Below are 20,127 nucleotides of genomic sequence, written 5' to 3'. Positions count from 1 at the left end.
GAGGTTGTCGGAATTATTCGCAATAAAATATTGGCTACAATTGAGGAGGTCTTATCAATGAAATTTCCATTTACACGGGATCTAGGCATAATTCCCAACCCATTCTATATAGAATTGTTTTCATTCCTTCACAAAATAACATAAAAACAAACACATTCGATTCTTATAATTATAAATAGATTGATCCATATGCTCTACTCTAAATCCATATGCTTTAAATGGATAAGAGAGATAGAGATATGGATTTTCCGCTCAGCTCAAATTGTATCCTTTTCCTTCTGCTTGGACACGAAGAGATATGAAATATTTGACTAAGACTGGATTTCATTCCACTTTGCTATTTCTGAACAACAACTTATGTTATCAACTATTTCGTGTTTTCAAAGTTATTAATTGTCTCATACCCTATTTTTGATTTCGATAGTATGGTGTAGCGTATCTTATGCAAACGGAATTCTAAGGTTTCTTTATTTTATTATGCAATAAGAAGAATTCTTCCATTTTCTTTTTCTTTAGTTGCGGGAAAACCCAAATTAAAACTTTTTTTTTATAGCGAGCGCAATTTCTAGTAAAAAATCCTGTATCCTTCCACTTAGATCAAAAGGAATTTTTCCAATAGAACTATGGAACCCCCGAGTGGTTGCGGTTGTACCTGTACTGCAGGAATAAGAAAACTCGCTATTCACTCAGTTTATTTTCCATAATAAGTTATGTAGGAGAGATGGCCGAGCGGTTCAAGGCGTAGCATTGGAACTGCTATGTAGACTTTTGTTTACCGAGGGTTCGAATCCCTCTCTTTCCGTTTTTCTTAATTCATCAACGTTAAGGATCACAATGTATCAAATCAAATAACAATTTTTTCCAGCAATAATATCTTATATTATCTTATTTTGATTTAATAGAAATTAGAAATTCTCTATAGCAAATTACTGTGGTATGTAAAATACACATAGAGGAAAAAAGAAAAAAGGATCCTAATCCTAGGGTTAATCAATTTTAGCTAGTTGATGGGAAAATACAAATTAATGGTAATGGTCTTAGGGCGATTTAGTTCGGGGAAAGGGGAAGGGGAAGAAAATTCTATGAACCTTTCCTTTTTTCGTTAAGTTCAAGTCTGACGAGAGTAATATTCTACAACTAACAACTCATTTATTTTGAGACCGACCCACTTCCTATCTAGGATTTTATTTACTAGTCCTTTATATTCCAACGTGTCAATCGCCAAATGCTTTGGCAATTTCCCCGGGTCCGATGAAGCAATATAATTTTGAACCAGACCTTTTGATCTTTGGTTATCTTTCGTAGTAATAATATCTCGGGGTTTGCAACGAAAACTTGGTATATTGACTATACGACCATTAACTAAAATATGTCTATGGTTGACTAATTGGCGGGCCCCAGGAATGGTTGAAGCCATACCCAATCGAAAAAGGATATTATCCAAACGCATTTCAAGTAATTGTAGTAAAACCTGGCCTGTTGACCTTTTTGCTTTTCCAGCGATATGTACATATCTAAGTAATTGTCGTTCTGTCAGACCATAATGAAAACGCAATTTCTGTTTTTCTTGAAGACGAATACGATATTGCTCCTTTTTCCCAGAATTGAATTTTTTTTTAAGATTACTTCCGGATTTAGGTGTTTTTCTAGTGAGTCCTGGTAAAGCTCCCAGACGGCGTATTTTTTTTAAACGAGGTCCTCGATAACGGGACATGAAGACTCCTTTTTTTATTTTATTGAAATTTCATTTTACACAATTAATTTCATTGTATTTACATTACAGAATACATCGAAATTAAAACTGAATTAAACTACAGGATAAACAGAGTAAAATCAACTAAAGTACCCAAAAAAATGGAATTTCATCAAAATCTTTATTTTTTGTATATATATTATTTATTTTATTGTTTTGTATCTAGCAAAATTGTAAGGTAAAAAACATAAAAGATCCTGGATTCTCCATTTAATTCGGAAAAAAAGAGATTCTTGTTCGTAGAACATCGATAGAGAAAAAAAAAAGCCGACTATCGGATTTGAACCGATGACCCTCGCATTACAAATGCGATGCTCTAACCTCTGAGCTAAGTGGGCTTACATAACGGAAATAGTGTAACAAATAGAAATAGGTATAGTATAGGAAATCCGTAAAATCTCAGATATTAGTTATTAATCTTAGCTATTAACTAGTTCTAAATTTGAAGTTATACTTATAAAAATAAAAAAATACTAAAACTTCTTAAAGATAAAGTTAGCTTGATATGCTTAACTATAGGATATTAAAAAATAAAATTATAGAATTTATTGGTATTTTCATTTGATCATTATAGACTTTATTATTTGTTAATAATTTGAGGATTAATATTTCACTAAGGGGAACATAGAGTCAGAGTAAATAAAATTGCTAATTCTGATTAGAAAAAAAGAATAAATATCAAGCGTTATAGTATAATTTTGAATACTATAAAAAAGTAAGACGGGAGGTGGGGGAGATAAAAACTTTTGGATATATTGATTCGGATTGAATTGCAAATACATCAAGGATAGAATCAATTCAATTCTGAATTGCAATAAGCAAGCGAGGTCTCTCAAATAGAGTCGAACTGAACTGCTAGACTACGTTGAGTGATGAACTCAATGATTCAAAAAAAAAACTAAGAGATGGATGAAATTACACAAGGAATCCTGGTCTCAAAGAAGAGGGAAATGGGGATATGGCGAAATCGGTAGACGCTACGGACTTGATTGTATTGAGCCTTGGTATGGAAACCTGCTAAGTGGTAACTTCCAAATTCAGAGAAACCCTGGAATTAAAAAAGGGCAATCCTGAGCCAAATCCGTGTTTTGAGAAAACAAGGGGTTCTCGAACTAGAATACAAAGGAAAAGGATAGGTGCAGAGACTCAATGGAAGCTGTTCTAACGAATCGAGTTAATTACGTTGTGTTGTTAGTGGAATTCCTTCTAATTCTAAATTAGAGAAAGAGGGGTTTTATACCTTATACATTTAATAAACACGTATAGATACTGACATAGCAAACGATTAATCACAGAACTCATATTATATTATAATTATAATATAGGTTCTTTATCTTTTTTAAAAATGAAATTAGAAATGATAATGATTATGAAATAAAAAACTCATATCATAATTTTTTTTTTTCATTATTGTGAATCCACTCCAATCGAATATTGAATAATCAAATTCTTCAATTCAAATTCAAAGTTTTCGAGATCTTTAAAAAAGTGGATTAATCGGACGAGGACAAAGAGAGAGTCCCATTCTACATGTCAATACTGACAACAATGAAATTTCTAGTAAAAGGAAAATCCGTCGACTTTATAAGTTGTGAGGGTTCAAGTCCCTCTATCCCCAAATCCTCTTTTATTCCCTAACTATACTATATTATTATTATTTATCCTCTTTTTTTTCTTTTTATCAATGCAATGGGTTTAAGATTCATTAGCTTTCTCATTCTACTCTTTCACAAAGGAATGCGAAGAGAACTCAATGGATCTTATCCTATTCATTGAATAGATTTCTTTTTTATTAGAGTATCGGCAAGAAATCTTGGTTATTCACTCTATTTTTAAGTTTTATTTAAGTAAACCATGCACAATGCATAGGACTACCCCCCCATTTTCAAATTTTAAATTTGAAATACTTTAATTAATTTTTAGTCCTTTTAATTGACATAGATACAAATACTCTACTAGGATGATGCACAAGAAAAGGTCAGGATAGCTCAGTTGGTAGAGCAGAGGACTGAAAATCCTCGTGTCACCAGTTCAAATCTGGTTCCTGGCAGAGAGAAAAAAAAAAGATCCACCGAATAGGTATTGATCCAAATACCTCGAGATGGATTGTGATACATATTCATTAATAATATTTATTCATCTAAGTGGATAAATCTATAATATAAATATAGAGGCACTTCTTTTTAAAGAAGTTTTAAAATATATCTTTTCTTTATGATAAAGAAGGGGGTGAGATTCCCCTTTATTTTTTTGCGTTTCTTAATTTTGTATTCCGCTATTCCGACGAATATTTTTTTAGTCTTGCTTATCTTTATCTTATCTTATTTTCCTAGTTGTGCTAAGTAATGTGCGCGGTACAAAGTTCCTGGTAGAGAACTTCTTTGAGTCATCCTATTTTTCTGTTCATATGAAGGAAATTAATATGCGATTTTCAAAATAGGGGAATCCAAATGAAACCCTTTTTTTGCTCAGTCTATCTGGAATGCTTTTGTATAATTAGGAATTAATTATAAATAGGTATTCCGTTTCATCTAGGAAAAGAACCTAAAAATATTCCTTGACTTGAATAAAATCTGGAGTTGTGTTGTATAAGTGAGCATGAATTTCTTATCATTCAATGAGCATCTTGTATTTCATAAAAATTGGGGGTTATATAATCCTTACGTAAGGGCCAGCCTATCCAACTTTCAGGCATTAGGATACGTTTAAGGCGCGGATGATTATCATAAGAGATTCCCACCATATCATAAGATTCGCGTTCTTGAAAATCGGCACTTCTCCAAATCCAGAAGACAGACGGAATTCTAGGATTATCCTTTTGGGCAAAGACTTTTATGCAGACTTCTTCTGGATTATCTATACCATATTGTATTCTCGTAAGATGATACACGCTAGCTAAAGATCCACCGGGTGCTACATCATAAGCACATTGGGAGCGTAAATAATTGTAACCATATACATATAAAATGACAGCAATGGAATCCCAATCCCCTGCTTTTATTTGTAAAGTCTCTATTCCTCGGTGATCAAAGCCCAAAGATCTATGAACCACCTCATGTTTGACTAGCCAATTAGATAACCAACCCTGCTGCATTGTCTTCATCTCTCCCTCTTTGTATAAATATTTCACATTTCGGATGCAAGTTTGAAAGATTGCCCTGCTTTTTATTTTTCTACACAAAAGAGCCCCTCTCCTAATTCACTAATTTGTAGGAAGGTACTGAACTTTTGGATTTGAAAAAAGTTTCAGAAGATATATCTAATGTAGATGGTGATTGATAGAGCAATTCTTGCTCATAAGTTCCTGTATGAGTACTGCGCCTAACATAAAGCTTGTGACTGGTAGTAAAACATCTATTTTTATTTTGAGATAGAGTTCGATCCTCAACTATTTCTCGCGATATCTTCTTACGAAGTTTTGTTAGGGCATCTATAACTGCCTCCGGTTTAGGTGGGCAGCCCGGCAAGTAGACATCCACAGGAATTAACTTATCAACTCCCCGAACAGTACTATAGGAATCCGTACTGAACATTCCCCCTGTAATAGTACAGGCTCCCATAGCAATGACGTATTTTGGTTCAGGCATTTGCTCGTATAATCTCACTAAAGAGGGAGCCATTTTCATTGTTACCGTACCGGCTGTTAAAATTAGGTCTGCTTGCCTAGGACTTGATCTTGGTACCAATCCATAACGATCAAAGTCGAATCGTGAGCCTATTAATGAAGCAAATTCAATGAAACAACAACTGGTACCGTATAGAAGGGGCCATAAACTGGAGAGTCTTGACCAATTCGAAAGATCATTTGGTGTAGTTGAAATAACAGAATTGGAACTTGTTTGGTCAAGTAAGGGAAACTCAATCAAATTCATAACTGTCTCAATAGAATCTTTTCCTTCTTTTTTTTTGTCTAAATATTCAGTTAAGACCATTCCAAGGCTCCTTTTCGCCATGCATAAACTAAACCAACAACTAAGATAAGCACGAAAATCAAAGCTTCGATAAAAACGGATACACCCAATACGTCGAAACTCATTGCCCAAGGGTATAGAAAGACGGTTTCCACATCAAAAACAACAAAAACGAGCGCAAACATATAATAGCGTATTCGGAATTGTACCCAAGCCCCTCCCATGGGTTCTATACCCGATTCATAACTAGAAAGCTTCTCTGGTCCTTCACTAACCGGGGCTAAAAGTCCTGAAATCGAAAATGCCAAAATAGGAATAAGGCTTGCTATTATTAGAAATGTCCAAAAAATATCATATTCGTGAAGCAGAAACATAATGTACTCCCATTAATGTGGAATAGGCGGAACTTAAATTAGTCAATTCAATTCAGCATTGTCAATTTATCCAGAACTTCTCTCTTTTCCTCGGTGAAACAAGAATCTTTTTTGTTCAAACAAAAGCGCTTAGTTTAGCCTTTGTTTCCTCTGTGCTGCATCTTCTTTAAAGATTCATCCAATGGAATCCCAACTCCCTTTCTTTTGGATTTCCATTCTATTTAGATATGGTGTATGTAGATCTAATTCTTATATAAAGAAAACTTTCTCGTTTCACTTTGTCTCGCTTTCTCTAGAATCTCTAGAAAAAAGAATAGCTCTATCCTTTATTTAATATTTAATAATAAAATAATAAGAGACTATTAAATAAAAATGAGAATACTACTAAATTAGAACCTAATTAAGATAGTAGGACTAATCTATGCAGTATAATTAATGAGAAGTAATACTATAAAATAAAAATAAAGAACTCTATTTCAGAACTATGAGACAGAATATTCTGTTTTCTTATTTACTCTTTACTTTATTTTTTCTATTTAAAGTTGATCAATTTACATAATGTATCTATAAACAAAGTAATAAATATACTTAAAACAAAGTAGGAATTCGCAAAATGGATAAAATCATTGCAGTTATTATAGGGAAGTCTAGAGATATCCTATTTGAAGGAGGACGGGATTCAAATCAGGGAAAGGATCCTTTCTTCTATTGATTTGATAGAAATTCGTTTTTCTTTTCCTGTCTGTATGATTTTGATTTTCGATGAATGAGCCTTTGGTAATGCTTTTATCTCTATTCTATGTCGCAGGCGCCTATCCAGTCTATAAACAAATACTAATGAGAAAATGAAAACTATACTAAACTAAAGAAAACATAGGATAGAGATCCTAAAATCTAAAAAAGGGCATATTAGGGCTATACGGATTCGAACCGTAGACCTTCTCGGTAAAACAGATCAAACGGATTATTATCGAAATGATTTGAACTGTTTCAAAGACCCAACATGCATTTTTTTGCATTGGGCTCTTTCATAAACTGATTTAAAGATCAGTTAGTCCACCATAGTTTTTCTTTACGGAAAGATAATGAGATGGCTCCCTGTGCTCTGATTGATTTTTTGTATTATGATCTATCTAGGAGCAATACCAAAGTGTTTCAAAGGAGGATTACCTTGACTTAGGTCTGCCTCCGGTCTAAATTAAATCAACCTAAGTGAAATGGAGTCTCTATCGTTCCACTGCAAGAGTTAACTATGAGACTTCATACACCTTAAAGTTCATAGAACGAAAAGAAGTTTTTTGGAGGCCCTTATCCTCATTACGCCTAGCATTTAGTGGGCTGGATATTTACCTTATCAACTAGCAAATCCATAAGGGTTCTATTTGATTAGGCACCTGAATTGGCACCTGAATCGGACTGAACCGACTGTTTGTCAGGCTACTGTTCTCCTATTCTCTCGAATCTATGAAGTAAGACATTGATTTTGCAATAAGATCGATTATGTTCATTGCATAATAAGCTCCTTTGAAAAGCATTGGCGCACGTGTAAACGAGTTGCTCTACCGAACTGAGCTATAGCCCTTATCACAGATATCTTAACATATAGATAATTTCTTGTCAAGATGAATATTTTCTAATGCCAGAGGATACCCCTTTGATCTGTATCTGTTTAGTATTTAGTTTAGTATTTAGTATATAACAGACCAATAACAGAGCGGTATTGCTTAGAAAAGGGATTCAATATATAATCGATCGAAGTAATGGGTCTTCCTTTGTGGTGATAAATTGCCTACTTAACTCAGTGGTTAGAGTATTGCTTTCATACGGCGGGAGTCATTGGTTCAAATCCAATAGTAGGTAAGTAGGTAGAAAAATTACTAGATAGCATTGGACTTACTTCGCTTCACTATCTAATAACTTTTTCTACCCCTCTTCCCTTTTTCTTTGTATCAACTATAAACCACTGGATTGTCTTCAATTGGATGGGGGAATCCAATTGACAGCCTCGATTCGTATCCTAGCTCGTCTGAGAGCGAGCTTCGCTTCAACCAAATCTTTCGTACCCTCAGCTTTACTCAAGTTAGCTTCGGCTATTTCAAGTGCCTTTTGAGCTTCTTCCGGATCAATATCACTACCCAGTTCCGCATCATTTCCTAAAATGATGATCTCATTATTAACTATTCTCGCAAAACCGCTCCACAGAACCGCTGTTAACCATTGGTCGTTGAGGAGGCGTATTCTCAAAGGACCCATATCTACTGCTGTGTTAATGGGGGCGTGGTTTGGTAATACGCCAATTTGGCCACTATTAGTGGATAAAATGATTTCTTTCACTTCACAATCCCAAATAATTCGCTTAGGAGTCAGTACATAAAGATTTAATTTCATTTCTTCGATTTGTTCTCCTCTTCTAAGGTTATAGCTTTCGTGCTAGCTTCATCGATGTTACCCACCAAATAAAAAGCCTGTTCAGGTAGGCCGTCTAATTCTCCGGAAAGGATTAGTTGAAATCCCCTAATAGTTTCCGCAAGAGCAACATACTTTCCTGGAGAACCAGTAAAAACTTCTGCCACAAAGAACGGTTGTGATAAGAAACGCTCAATTTTTCTTGCTCTTGCTACAGTTAAACGATCCTCTTCCGATAATTCATCCAAGCCAAGAATTGCGATAATGTCCTGAAGTTCTTTGTAACGTTGTAAAGTTTCCTTAACTCTTTGCGCAGTTTCATAATGTTCGTTGCCAACGATCCGAGGCTGTAACATAGTCGAGGTTGAATCTAAAGGATCTACTGCTGGATAAATACCCTTGGAAGCTAATCCTCTGGAAAGTACGGTAGTAGCATCCAAATGTGCAAATGTTGTGGCAGGGGCAGGGTCGGTCAAATCGTCTGCAGGTACATAAACTGCTTGAATCGAAGTTATAGATCCCTTTTTAGTAGAAGCAATTCTTTCTTGCAAAGAACCCATTTCTGTACTAAGAGTAGGTTGATAACCCACTGCGGAGGGCATTCTCCCTAATAAAGCGGATACCTCTGATCCTGCTTGAACAAAACGAAAGATATTATCGATAAATAAAAGCACGTCTTGCTTATTAACATCTCGGAAATATTCCGCCATAGTTAGGGCAGTTAAACCAACTCTCATACGAGCTCCCGGTGGTTCATTCATTTGGCCATAGACTAGAGCTACCTTTGATTCCTCAATATTTTTTTCATTAATTACTCCGGATTCCTTCATTTCCATATAAAGATCATTTCCTTCACGAGTCCGTTCCCCTACTCCACCGAATACGGATACGCCCCCATGAGCTTTAGCAATGTTATTGATTAATTCCATGATCAGTACTGTTTTACCTACTCCAGCCCCCCCAAATAGTCCTATTTTTCCTCCACGTCGATAAGGAGCTAAAAGATCGACGACCTTAATACCTGTTTCAAAGATGGATAATTTCGTATCTAACTCGATAAAGGCAGGCGCAGATCTATGAATAGGGAACGTTGCACTACTATCTACAGGACCCAAATTGTCAACAGGCTCCCCAAGAACGTTGAAAATTCGTCCGAGAGTAGCTCCACCGACCGGAACACTGAGAGGAGCTCCCGTGTCAATCACTTCCATTCCTCTCATCAACCCGTCCGTAGCACTCATAGCTACAGCTCTAACTCGATTATTTCCTAATAATTGTTGTACCTCACAAGTCACATTAATTTGCTTATCGGCAGTGTCTCTACTCTGGACTACCAAAGCGTTATAAATATAAGGTAACTTGCCTGGGGGAAAAGTGACATCCAGCACGGGTCCAATAATTTGATCGATACGACCTGTACTTTTTTCTTCAATTGTGGAAACCCCGGGAGGAGAAGTAGTAGGATTGGTTCTCATAATTATCACATAATTAAAAAAAAGGAATTTGTCGAAATTTTTCTTTTTTTATTGTTGAATAATGCCAAATCAAATCAAAAAAAATCCAAAAGTAAAAAGGAAATGAATTAGTTAATTCAATAAGAGAGAAAAGGGGACCAGGACTTGATTTCGTTGCCCAAGCGAATCCCATTCAATCGTTTACTCATGGAATGAGTCCGTTGGAAAGTTCAATCAATCTTTTTTTCATATACATACATTTTGCCTTTTGTGGAGGATCTGTGCCTACTCTACTTTCCTATCTAGGACTTCGATATACAAAATATATACTACTGTGAAGCATAGATTGCTGTCAACAAAGAATTTTATTAGTATTTAGTTAGGTATTTGCATTCAAAATAAGAAAAGAGAACTATTAAGAACTTGTAAAATAAGGATTAGGAATTAATTTGGGTTGCGCTATATCTATCAAAGAGTATACAATAATTATGGATTTGGTAAATCAAATCCATGGTTTAATAACGAACCGTGTTAACTTACCATAACAACAACTCAATTCCTATCGAATTCCTATAGTGGAATTCCTATAGGATAGAACATACACAGGGTGTACGCATTATATATGAATGAAACATATTCATTAACCTAAGCATGCCCTCAATTTTCTTTAATGAGTTGATATTATATTAATTGAATATCCTTTTTTTTTGTTTTACGAGATTTTTTCTAAAGTTTCATTTACGCCTAATTAACATCGAGTAGACCCTGTTATTGTGAGAATTCTTAATTCAAGAGTTATAGGGAGGGACTTATGTCACCACAAACAGAAACTAAAGCAGGTGTTGGATTTCAAGCTGGTGTTAAAGATTATAAATTGACTTACTACACCCCAGAGTATGAAACTAAGGATACTGATATCTTGGCAGCATTCCGAGTAAGTCCTCAGCCTGGGGTTCCGCCCGAAGAAGCAGGGGCTGCAGTAGCTGCCGAATCTTCTACTGGTACATGGACAACTGTTTGGACTGATGGACTTACCAGTCTTGATCGTTACAAAGGACGATGCTATCACATCGAGCCTGTTGCTGGGGAAGACAACCAATGGATCTGTTATGTAGCTTATCCATTAGACCTATTTGAAGAGGGTTCCGTTACTAACATGTTTACTTCCATTGTAGGTAACGTATTTGGTTTCAAAGCCCTACGTGCTCTACGTTTGGAGGATCTACGAATTCCCCCTACTTATTCAAAAACTTTCCAAGGCCCGCCTCATGGTATCCAAGTTGAAAGAGATAAGTTGAACAAGTATGGTCGTCCTTTATTGGGATGTACTATTAAACCAAAATTGGGATTATCCGCAAAAAATTATGGTAGAGCGTGTTATGAGTGTCTACGTGGTGGACTTGATTTTACCAAAGATGATGAAAACGTAAACTCACAACCATTTATGCGCTGGAGAGACCGTTTTGTCTTTTGTGCCGAAGCTATTTATAAATCACAGGCCGAAACCGGTGAAATCAAGGGGCATTACTTGAATGCGACTGCGGGTACATGTGAAGAAATGATTAAGAGAGCTGTATTTGCAAGAGAATTAGGGGTTCCTATTGTAATGCATGACTACTTAACTGGGGGATTCACCGCAAATACTACTTTGGCTCATTATTGCCGCGACAATGGCCTACTTCTTCACATTCACCGTGCAATGCATGCAGTTATTGATAGACAGAAAAATCATGGTATGCATTTCCGTGTATTAGCTAAAGCATTGCGTATGTCTGGGGGAGATCATATCCACTCCGGTACAGTAGTAGGTAAGTTAGAAGGGGAACGCGAAATGACTTTAGGTTTTGTTGATTTATTGCGCGATGATTTTATTGAAAAAGATCGTGCTCGCGGTATCTTTTTCACTCAGGACTGGGTATCCATGCCAGGTGTTATACCGGTAGCTTCAGGTGGTATTCATGTTTGGCATATGCCAGCTCTGACCGAAATCTTTGGGGACGATTCTGTATTACAATTTGGTGGAGGAACTTTAGGACATCCTTGGGGAAATGCACCTGGTGCAGCAGCTAATCGAGTGGCTTTAGAAGCCTGTGTACAAGCTCGTAACGAAGGGCGCGATCTTGCTCGCGAAGGTAATGAAATTATCCGAGCAGCTTGCAAATGGAGTCCTGAACTAGCCGCAGCTTGTGAAGTATGGAAGGCGATCAAATTCGAGTTCGAGCCGGTAGATACTATTGATTAACTAGATAAAACTAAAGATAAAGAAGGTATAAATAAAAAAGAAACGAAATAAAAAGAGAAAAAAATCAGTTATGAAATGCAGTAATTCTTCTTTATTCTTCTAATTGATTGCAATTAAACTCGGCTCAATCTTTTTTAGAAAAAAAAAAGATTGAGCCGAATAAAAATAGATCATGATATGATCATGAGACTTGACAAATCGAGATTCGTCTATTCTATATATCTAGAATATATATATTAAGGTATAATACAATAAAGAAATACAAATAAAATAATAAAATAATAAAATATAGTATTATCAATTGTATGCGCTTCTAGAGAAGTATGTATGCAGGAAGTAAATTCTAACCGCTTTCTTTTGAATCCAATTTCAAATTAGATTAGAAAGATAGAAAGGCCATGAGGATGGGAAAATCAAAATAAAATCTTTTTAATTAGTTCTCCTTTTTTGGAATTTTCTTATTATCCTTTCATTTTTTTTACAGAATATTTTTCAAACTAAAAATAAAAAATACAATACAATAGTCAATATTCCTTATAATAGATATACTTAATTATATCATAAGAATCTTAAGATATTTTTCGACTAGATAGAAATAGTAAATTTGAATTGAGACACCTATTCCATGACGGATTTAAACTTACCTTCTATTTTCGTGCCTTTAGTAGGCTTAGTATTTCCGGCAATTGCAATGACTTCTTTATTTCTTTATGTGCAAAAAAATAAGATTGTCTAGTATTTTTTAGTGTAAGTAATATAATATGGTAGGGTATGTGGCTTTTTCTACACACACTTTCTACACACAAATGAAAAACGGTTATGGATGCGGATATAGGCTACGAGCATAAATGCATGAATATGCAGAGCCAGGTATAGCGAGTTTTATTTTATTTATTTTAATTGAATCAACGAATATTTTTTGAATAGAAAGTCAATGTATCTAACCTATTATTTCACAGGAGTACTAGTTGCTGAAGGCGATTTCAGAATCAAAAAAAGTAAAGTCAAAATTATTTAGCTTATTCTCTCAATTTCAATCGACCGCTGCTGGATTTAGTATATCTAATATGAATTGGCGATCAGAACACATATGGGTAGAACTTCTAAAAGGTTCTCGAAAAAGGGGTAATTTTTTCTGGGCCTGTATTCTTTTTCTAGGTTCACTAGGATTCTTATCGGTTGGGATTTCCAGTTATCTTGGTAAGAATATTATATCTATACTTCCATCTCAAGAAATTCTTTTTTTTCCGCAGGGGGTCGTGATGTCTTTCTACGGAATCGCAGGCCTATTCATTAGCTCCTACTTGTGGTGTACTATTTTGTGGAATGTAGGTAGTGGTTATGACCGATTCGATAGAAAAGAGGGAATAGTGTGCATTTTTCGTTGGGGATTCCCTGGAATAAAACGTCGCGTCTTCCTTCGATTCCTTATGCGGGATATCCAATCAATTAGAATTCAGGTTAAAGAGGGTCTTTATCCTCGTCGTATTCTTTATATGGAAATCCGGGGCCAGGGGATCATTCCCTTGACTCGTACTGATGATCAATTTTTTACTCCACGAGAAATTGAACAAAAAGCTGCCGAATTGGCCTATTTCTTGCGCGTACCAATTGAAGTATTTTGAGGTATCTTTTTTGAACTGAGTTGAATGAAGAAAAGAAGAATTGGAAGAAGAAAAGTTTTCTCAACACGGGGAGGAAGTCCCTTCTAAATTGGATTTGTTATTGTAAGGGGATTTTTAAGTATTTATCTAAAGGAAGGAACAAACGAGGATAAGAGAAATTTGCTTTTAATTTTTTTTTATCCAAGTGAGATATATCGCATACTATTCTTCTTTTTTCATCCGAAAGGGCTTTTTTTTTATTCTATTTCACTATTTCATTCCATCTAGATCTAAGAAAGAACCCAATGCACTGAAATTCCACTACTAACTAATATACAAAAAAGAAGAATAGATACAGGGTATCAAACCTATATAGTTTTTGCTTCAAAGAAATAGAAATATCATGAAATAGAAATATCATCATATAGAGTCAGGGAATGGAATAGAGTCAGCGAATGAAGCATATTCATTAACAACTCCATTTACGGATCAAAAATGAAAAAAAAGAAAGCATTGCCTTCTTTACTATATCTTGTATTTATCGTACTTTTGCCTTGGGGGGTCTCTTCCTCATTTAACAAATGTCTGGAACTTTGGATTAAGAATTGGTGGAATACCAGGCAATCCGAAACTCTCTTAACTGATATTCAAGAGAAAAGGATTCTAGAAAGATTCATAGAATTAGAAGAACTTTCTCTCTTGGACGAGATGATAAAAGGGAAACTAAAGACACATGTACAAAAACCTCCTACAGGAATACACAAGGAAATAATACAATGGGTCAAAATAAATAATGAGGATCATCTCCATACCATTTTGCATTTCTCGACAAATATAATCTGTTTGGCTATTCTAAGTGGTTCTTTTTTTCTGGGTAAAGAGGAACTTGTCATTTTGAATTCTTGGGTTCAGGAATTCTTCTATAATTTAAATGACTCAATAAAAGCTTTTTTTATTCTTTTAGTTACTGATTTTTTTGTTGGATTTCACTCCACCCGTGGTTGGGAACTAGTAATTCGTTGGGTCTACAACGATTTTGGATGGGCTCCTAACGAGCTTATTTTCACTATTTTTGTTTGTAGTTTTCCAGTAATTCTAGATACATGTTTGAAATTTTGGGTCTTTTTTTGTTTAAATCGTCTATCTCCTTCGCTTGTAGTCATTTATCATTCAATTAGTGAAGCATAAATTCATTTGATCTCCCGATATTAATATTAATCAAATTAGCAAGCATCTTTTTTTAGAAAGAAAGCCCTTTTCCATTTTAGCAAAATTCTTTCTATTTATACCTACTTTAAGGTATTCATCATTGCAGTACAACTGTTGCAGTAGAATGACAACAGATTCGTGTATAGGGAACTAGATTAGCTTAGCTACCTATCTAATTTATTGTAGAAATTCTGGGATCTGCGATTGGACATGGAAAATAGAAATACTTTTTCTTGGGTAAAGGAACAGATAACTCGATCGATTTCTGTAGCGATCATGATATACGTAATAACTCGGACATCTATTTCAAATGCATATCCCATTTTTGCGCAGCAGGGTTATGAAAACCCACGAGAAGCAACTGGACGAATTGTATGTGCCAATTGCCATTTAGCTAGCAAGCCCGTCGATATTGAAGTTCCCCAAGCTGTGCTTCCCGATACTGTATTTGAAGCAGTTCTTCGAATTCCTTATGATATGCAATTGAAACAAGTTCTTGCTAATGGAAAAAAGGGAGGGTTGAATGTAGGTGCTGTTCTTATTTTGCCCGAGGGATTCGAATTAGCGCCGCCCGATCGTATTTCCCCTGAGTTAAAAGAAAAGATAGGAAATCTTGCTTTTCAGAGTTATCGTCCCGATAAAAAAAACATTCTTGTGATAGGCCCTGTTCCCGGTAAGAAATATAGTGAAATTGTCTTTCCCATTCTTTCCCCTGATCCTGCTACGAAGAAAGATGCTCATTTCTTAAAATATCCCATATATGTAGGGGGAAACCGAGGAAGAGGACAGATCTATCCTGATGGTAGCAAGAGTAACAATACAGTCTATAATGCTACGTCAACAGGTATAGTAAGAAAATACTACGTAAAGAAAAGGGGGGGTATGAAATATCCATAGTTGATGCATCAGATGGACGCCAAGTGATTGATATTATACCTCCCGGACCAGAACTTCTTGTTTCAGAGGGGAATCCATCAAGCTTGATCAACCATTAACAAGCAATCCTAATGTGGGAGGTTTTGGTCAGGGGGACGCAGAAATCGTGCTTCAGGATCCATTACGTGTCCAAGGCCTTTTGTTCTTCTTCGCATCCGTTATTTTGGCACAAGTTTTTTTGGTTCTCAAAAAGAAACAGTTTGAAAAGGTTCAATTGTACGAAATGAATTTCTAGGTCCCGGGATTTCTTACCATCAAGTTGGTAAAAAGCCTCGATTTATTGGCAATTGCTAGAATTATCTATGATCTATTTTGGAAATCCTTTTTTTGTTTAGACTGCTTTTTGTTTATGAGATGTCTGGAATTCCTTATTTATATCCCATGCAAAAGAAGAGAATCCAAGGCAAAGGCGAGAACAATAAAATTAAATTTCTTCCTTTTCGGAGGATTGCAGGTCTTCTTAATCGTCTATTCGGCACAAGAAAAAGGCTTTTTCTTGTGCCGATTCTTCTTGTATCAAAATAAGAATCCTTTTTCTTCCTAATTCGTCAAAGATTACTATTTCTTCTTTATTCGGGTCTGTCTCTTGGACCTCTTTTTCTTTTGCTTAGGTTTAGCCGAGGTAGTGGACAAACAGAGGGGAAGAAAATATGGCGGGGGAAAAATTTCTTGTGATTGTGAGCAAATTGCTTGGCTTGTTTAATTAAGTTCAACTTCAAATTTACAGAAATTTTGCAAAAAAAAAGTAAACTCTTCCATTGAAGGTTTTTTTTATTTTTAGGCTAGTTGAATAGTTTTGATTAGGTTTTATTAGTTTATTACTCGAAACTAAATCAAGGATTTTCAGGATACTTCCTTCGTGGAATAAGATATTGGATCCTCGAGTGATCTCTTTTTCTTGTTGCTTCATAAGAGTGAATCGAATAGATTCAATTCGCGTTATAAGAGTAAAAATTCCGCGGGTCCTTTCCGCTCTAATCAGATAAAGGGGGGTAAGGACCCGCTAAGCTCCTACTTTTTCATGTTTACAATCTGGTCCCTCCGATTACTATAGAGATGAACCCAATCCAGAATATGAACCATAAAAGAAAAACACCTACTAAACCAATCACAGCAATACCAGCTACAGTACCTATCAGCCAAAGAGGAATTCTTCCAGTAGTATCGGCCATTTCCCCTACTTTCCTCCACATTTTATCAATTGGTCATGCTAGAGACAAAAACAGTCATGGGTAGTTATAAGGATGGTATCCTTCCAAATGGGATAAGAGAATTCTTATTAGTCTCTTTCTTTCTCTCAATTGAAGAAGTAATTGGAAAATAAAACAGCAAGTACAAAAATGAGTAATAAACCCCAGTATAGACTGGTACGATTCAATTCAACATTTTGTTCATTCGGGTTTGATTGTGTCATAGTTCTATAGTTGGAATTTGTTTTATCGTTGGATGAACTGCATTGCTGATATTGATCCAAGAAAAAAACAGTAGGTACAGCTAGTCCGTGAATAGCCAGCCATCGCACTGTAAAAATAGGATAGGTTCGATCTATGGTCATTGAGGGCCTCCTAAAAGGATCTACTAAATTCATCGAGTTGTTCTAAAGAATCAAAACGGTCGGTTATTAACGGAATTCCTTGTCGGCTTTCCGTGAAATACTCGTTTGGCCTAGGACTTCCAAACACGTCATAAGCTAAACCCGTACTGACAAATAACCAACCCGCAATGAATAGGGAAGGTATAGTAATGCTATGAATAACCCAGTATCGAATACTGGTAATAATATCAGCAAAAGAACGTTCTCCCGTGCTTCCAGACATGCTGAACTCCCAAAATTTTTGTACATTCAAAAAAGGAATTGATTCCGTAAAAGATGGGATCGACCAGTAAATAGAAAATTACTGATATTTCATCCTTGTGAGATTGTCAATTTTGTACCAAAGGTGTATTTTGAGTATACCGAATTAGTATAGCTATCCTTCCTATGGCACAGCAATCTGGTTTTGCCTGGTTCCGAAACATAATTACTTTTTTATTTTTTTTGTCTATAGGTAAGCTATATGTTATTCAAGGCATCAATAGAAAACCCCATTTTTGTAGGTTCTACTTACTTTTCATTGGCTTCGGAATATATAGAGTAATTCGGAATAGCAGCCAAAAATCTTGGGAAAATCTAAGTTAATGATCAATAGGTTTGGATAAATAATTTAGGAAGGATATTCTCATACTGACACAATACAAGGACAAGTATATGTGAAATCTATCCTTTCATAATTCGTAATTCATCCTTGTATTGTTTGTTGGATTAGGTCTAAACTTTCTTGACCAAACTGCGAGCGCGGAACTTTACGAGATGAAATAGGGAAAGACAGAAGATAGAATAGAACTTAAAAGGATAATTGAAGTGACTCGTCTTCGAATCTACTTTGGTTGGAGTTCGAAAAAGGAATAAAAATAAAGTAAATTCAAGGAAGAGCTTTCTTTTTTTTTTTAACAGCCCCTTGGCAGGTCGTGGAATGCTTTTGTTCTCCTCTTATTCCATATGGAATACAATCAGTTAAAATAAGAAGGAATAGGGGAATATTCGATCGTTCACTCCAAAACGAGGGTCCTATTGAAAAAGAAATTATCCAAAATAGAAAGAAGTTTTTTTTTCAAATTCAATTGTTTATTTATCTCTTATTCAAAAATTTCCCTGAAAATTGAATGAAAAAATGAAATTCAATGGGGTTAGATGATCTAGTTCTTAATATTATTACTTTACTCAATTGACAAATTCCACAACAAATCTCTTGATTCGGAATTAGGGACTCATGTATCATCTGATGAATCCACTTTCTTTTACACTTCTGTATCTTACTCTACCTTGTTTTTTAGTATTATCTAAAATAACTGATGAATTCTGAATTTTCCATAACTTAGGTAAATGCTTTACCAACATATGTAGTGTAGTAAAAAAAAATAAATGGAATTTAACTCTTCATGCTTACTTTAACTAGTTATTTTGGTTTTCTACTGGCTGCTTTAACTATAACCCCAGCTCTATTTATTGGCTTGAACAAGATACGCCTTATTTGAATTGACTGAATAATTATAATTCAGAAAAGAAAAATCTTTCTTGGGATTCCTGGCATTCTACGACTCTTTTCCAGACTAATTAGGAATTCTTTTCTTGGTCATTGAGATTCGTGGATAATTTAGAGTACTATTTAGGGATAGATCGTACCTCTTTTTTTATCCCCTCGAACAAATCGAAATGATTGAAGTTTTTCTATTTGGAATCGTCTTAGGCCTAATTCCTATTACTTTAGCGGGATTATTCGTGACTGCGTATTTGCAATACAGGCGTGGGGATCAGTTGGATCTTTGATTGAGTCATTTTTTTTTGATTGACCTCCTCCAGACCAGAGAGGAGGTCAAATTGAAATTGGAGTTACAATTCAATTTTGTTAAGTTATTTTACTCTGCTTCGACATAAAATAGATGGAATCACGCTCTGTAGGATTTGAACCTACGACATCGGGTTTTGGAGACCCGCGTTCTACCGAACTGAACTAAGAGCGCTTTCATTCATTCAAAAAGAAAATCTTTTTCTATTCCTAATGTATCTCACGTACGTATAGTCTCCACAAATTCAAGTTATACCCACTTTACTTTAATTGATCTCGTCGCTACTGCCTATAAAGAAGAAAGAAGTAATAGGTAGGGATGACAGGATTTGAACCTGTGACATTTTGTACCCAAAACAAACGCGCTACCAAGCTGCGCTACATCCTTTTCCAAATTAAATTGTTGTACAATGCCATTGTACACAATTCCTGTCTTCTTTTCCACATCATAATTTTCTTCTTCTTTCTATTTTCTTCTTCTTTCTTCTCTATCTATATATAGAACCCTCGTGTCATTTCTTCTTTTTGGTCTCATATAATTAAGGAATTATATACATATAAAATCCAATATAATTTCGCCTATAAAAGAAGGATTACTTTTCCTTGCTAATATATAGGAAGAAGGGGTCATCTTTTTCTTTTTTAGGGATAGGAAAATTTCGTCGATATGGTTCATTTTATATATAGCATAACAATCTTGGGCAAGAGTTTATGATCATATATGTATTCCAACAAGGAAGGAGGGATTTTCAATGCGGGATATAAAAACATATCTCTCTGTAGCACCCGTGCTAAGTACTCTATGGTTTGGTGCTTTAGCAGGTTTATTGATAGAAATTAATCGTTTATTCC

The 20,127-nt window shown here is 35.2% G+C and overlaps 4 non-coding genes across 4 annotated transcripts; 2 read left to right on the top strand and 2 right to left on the bottom strand.

Moving 5' to 3' along the window:
* The first annotated feature begins 715 nt into the window (after positions 1–715).
* On the top strand, positions 716–802 carry TRNAS-GGA (transfer RNA serine (anticodon GGA)). The gene has a single exon. It is a non-coding gene; the product is annotated as a tRNA-Ser (tRNA).
* A 1,216-nt stretch (positions 803–2,018) lies between these two features.
* On the bottom strand, positions 2,019–2,091 carry TRNAT-UGU (transfer RNA threonine (anticodon UGU)). Its single transcript has one exon. It is a non-coding gene; the product is annotated as a tRNA-Thr (tRNA).
* Positions 2,092–3,730: 1,639 nt separating this feature from the next.
* TRNAF-GAA (transfer RNA phenylalanine (anticodon GAA)) lies at positions 3,731–3,803 on the top strand. Its single transcript has one exon. It is a non-coding gene; the product is annotated as a tRNA-Phe (tRNA).
* A 15,573-nt stretch (positions 3,804–19,376) lies between these two features.
* On the bottom strand, positions 19,377–19,450 carry TRNAW-CCA (transfer RNA tryptophan (anticodon CCA)). Its single transcript has one exon. It is a non-coding gene; the product is annotated as a tRNA-Trp (tRNA).
* Between the last annotated feature and the right edge of the window lie 677 nt (positions 19,451–20,127).

This window comes from Aegilops tauschii, unplaced genomic scaffold (genome assembly GCF_002575655.3).
Source record: "Aegilops tauschii subsp. strangulata cultivar AL8/78 unplaced genomic scaffold, Aet v6.0 ptg001010l_obj, whole genome shotgun sequence".
NCBI classification, from domain to species: domain Eukaryota; kingdom Viridiplantae; phylum Streptophyta; class Magnoliopsida; order Poales; family Poaceae; genus Aegilops; species Aegilops tauschii.
The sequence above is the reverse complement of the archived record's forward strand: the minus strand, read 5'-3'. Positions and strand labels throughout refer to the sequence as shown.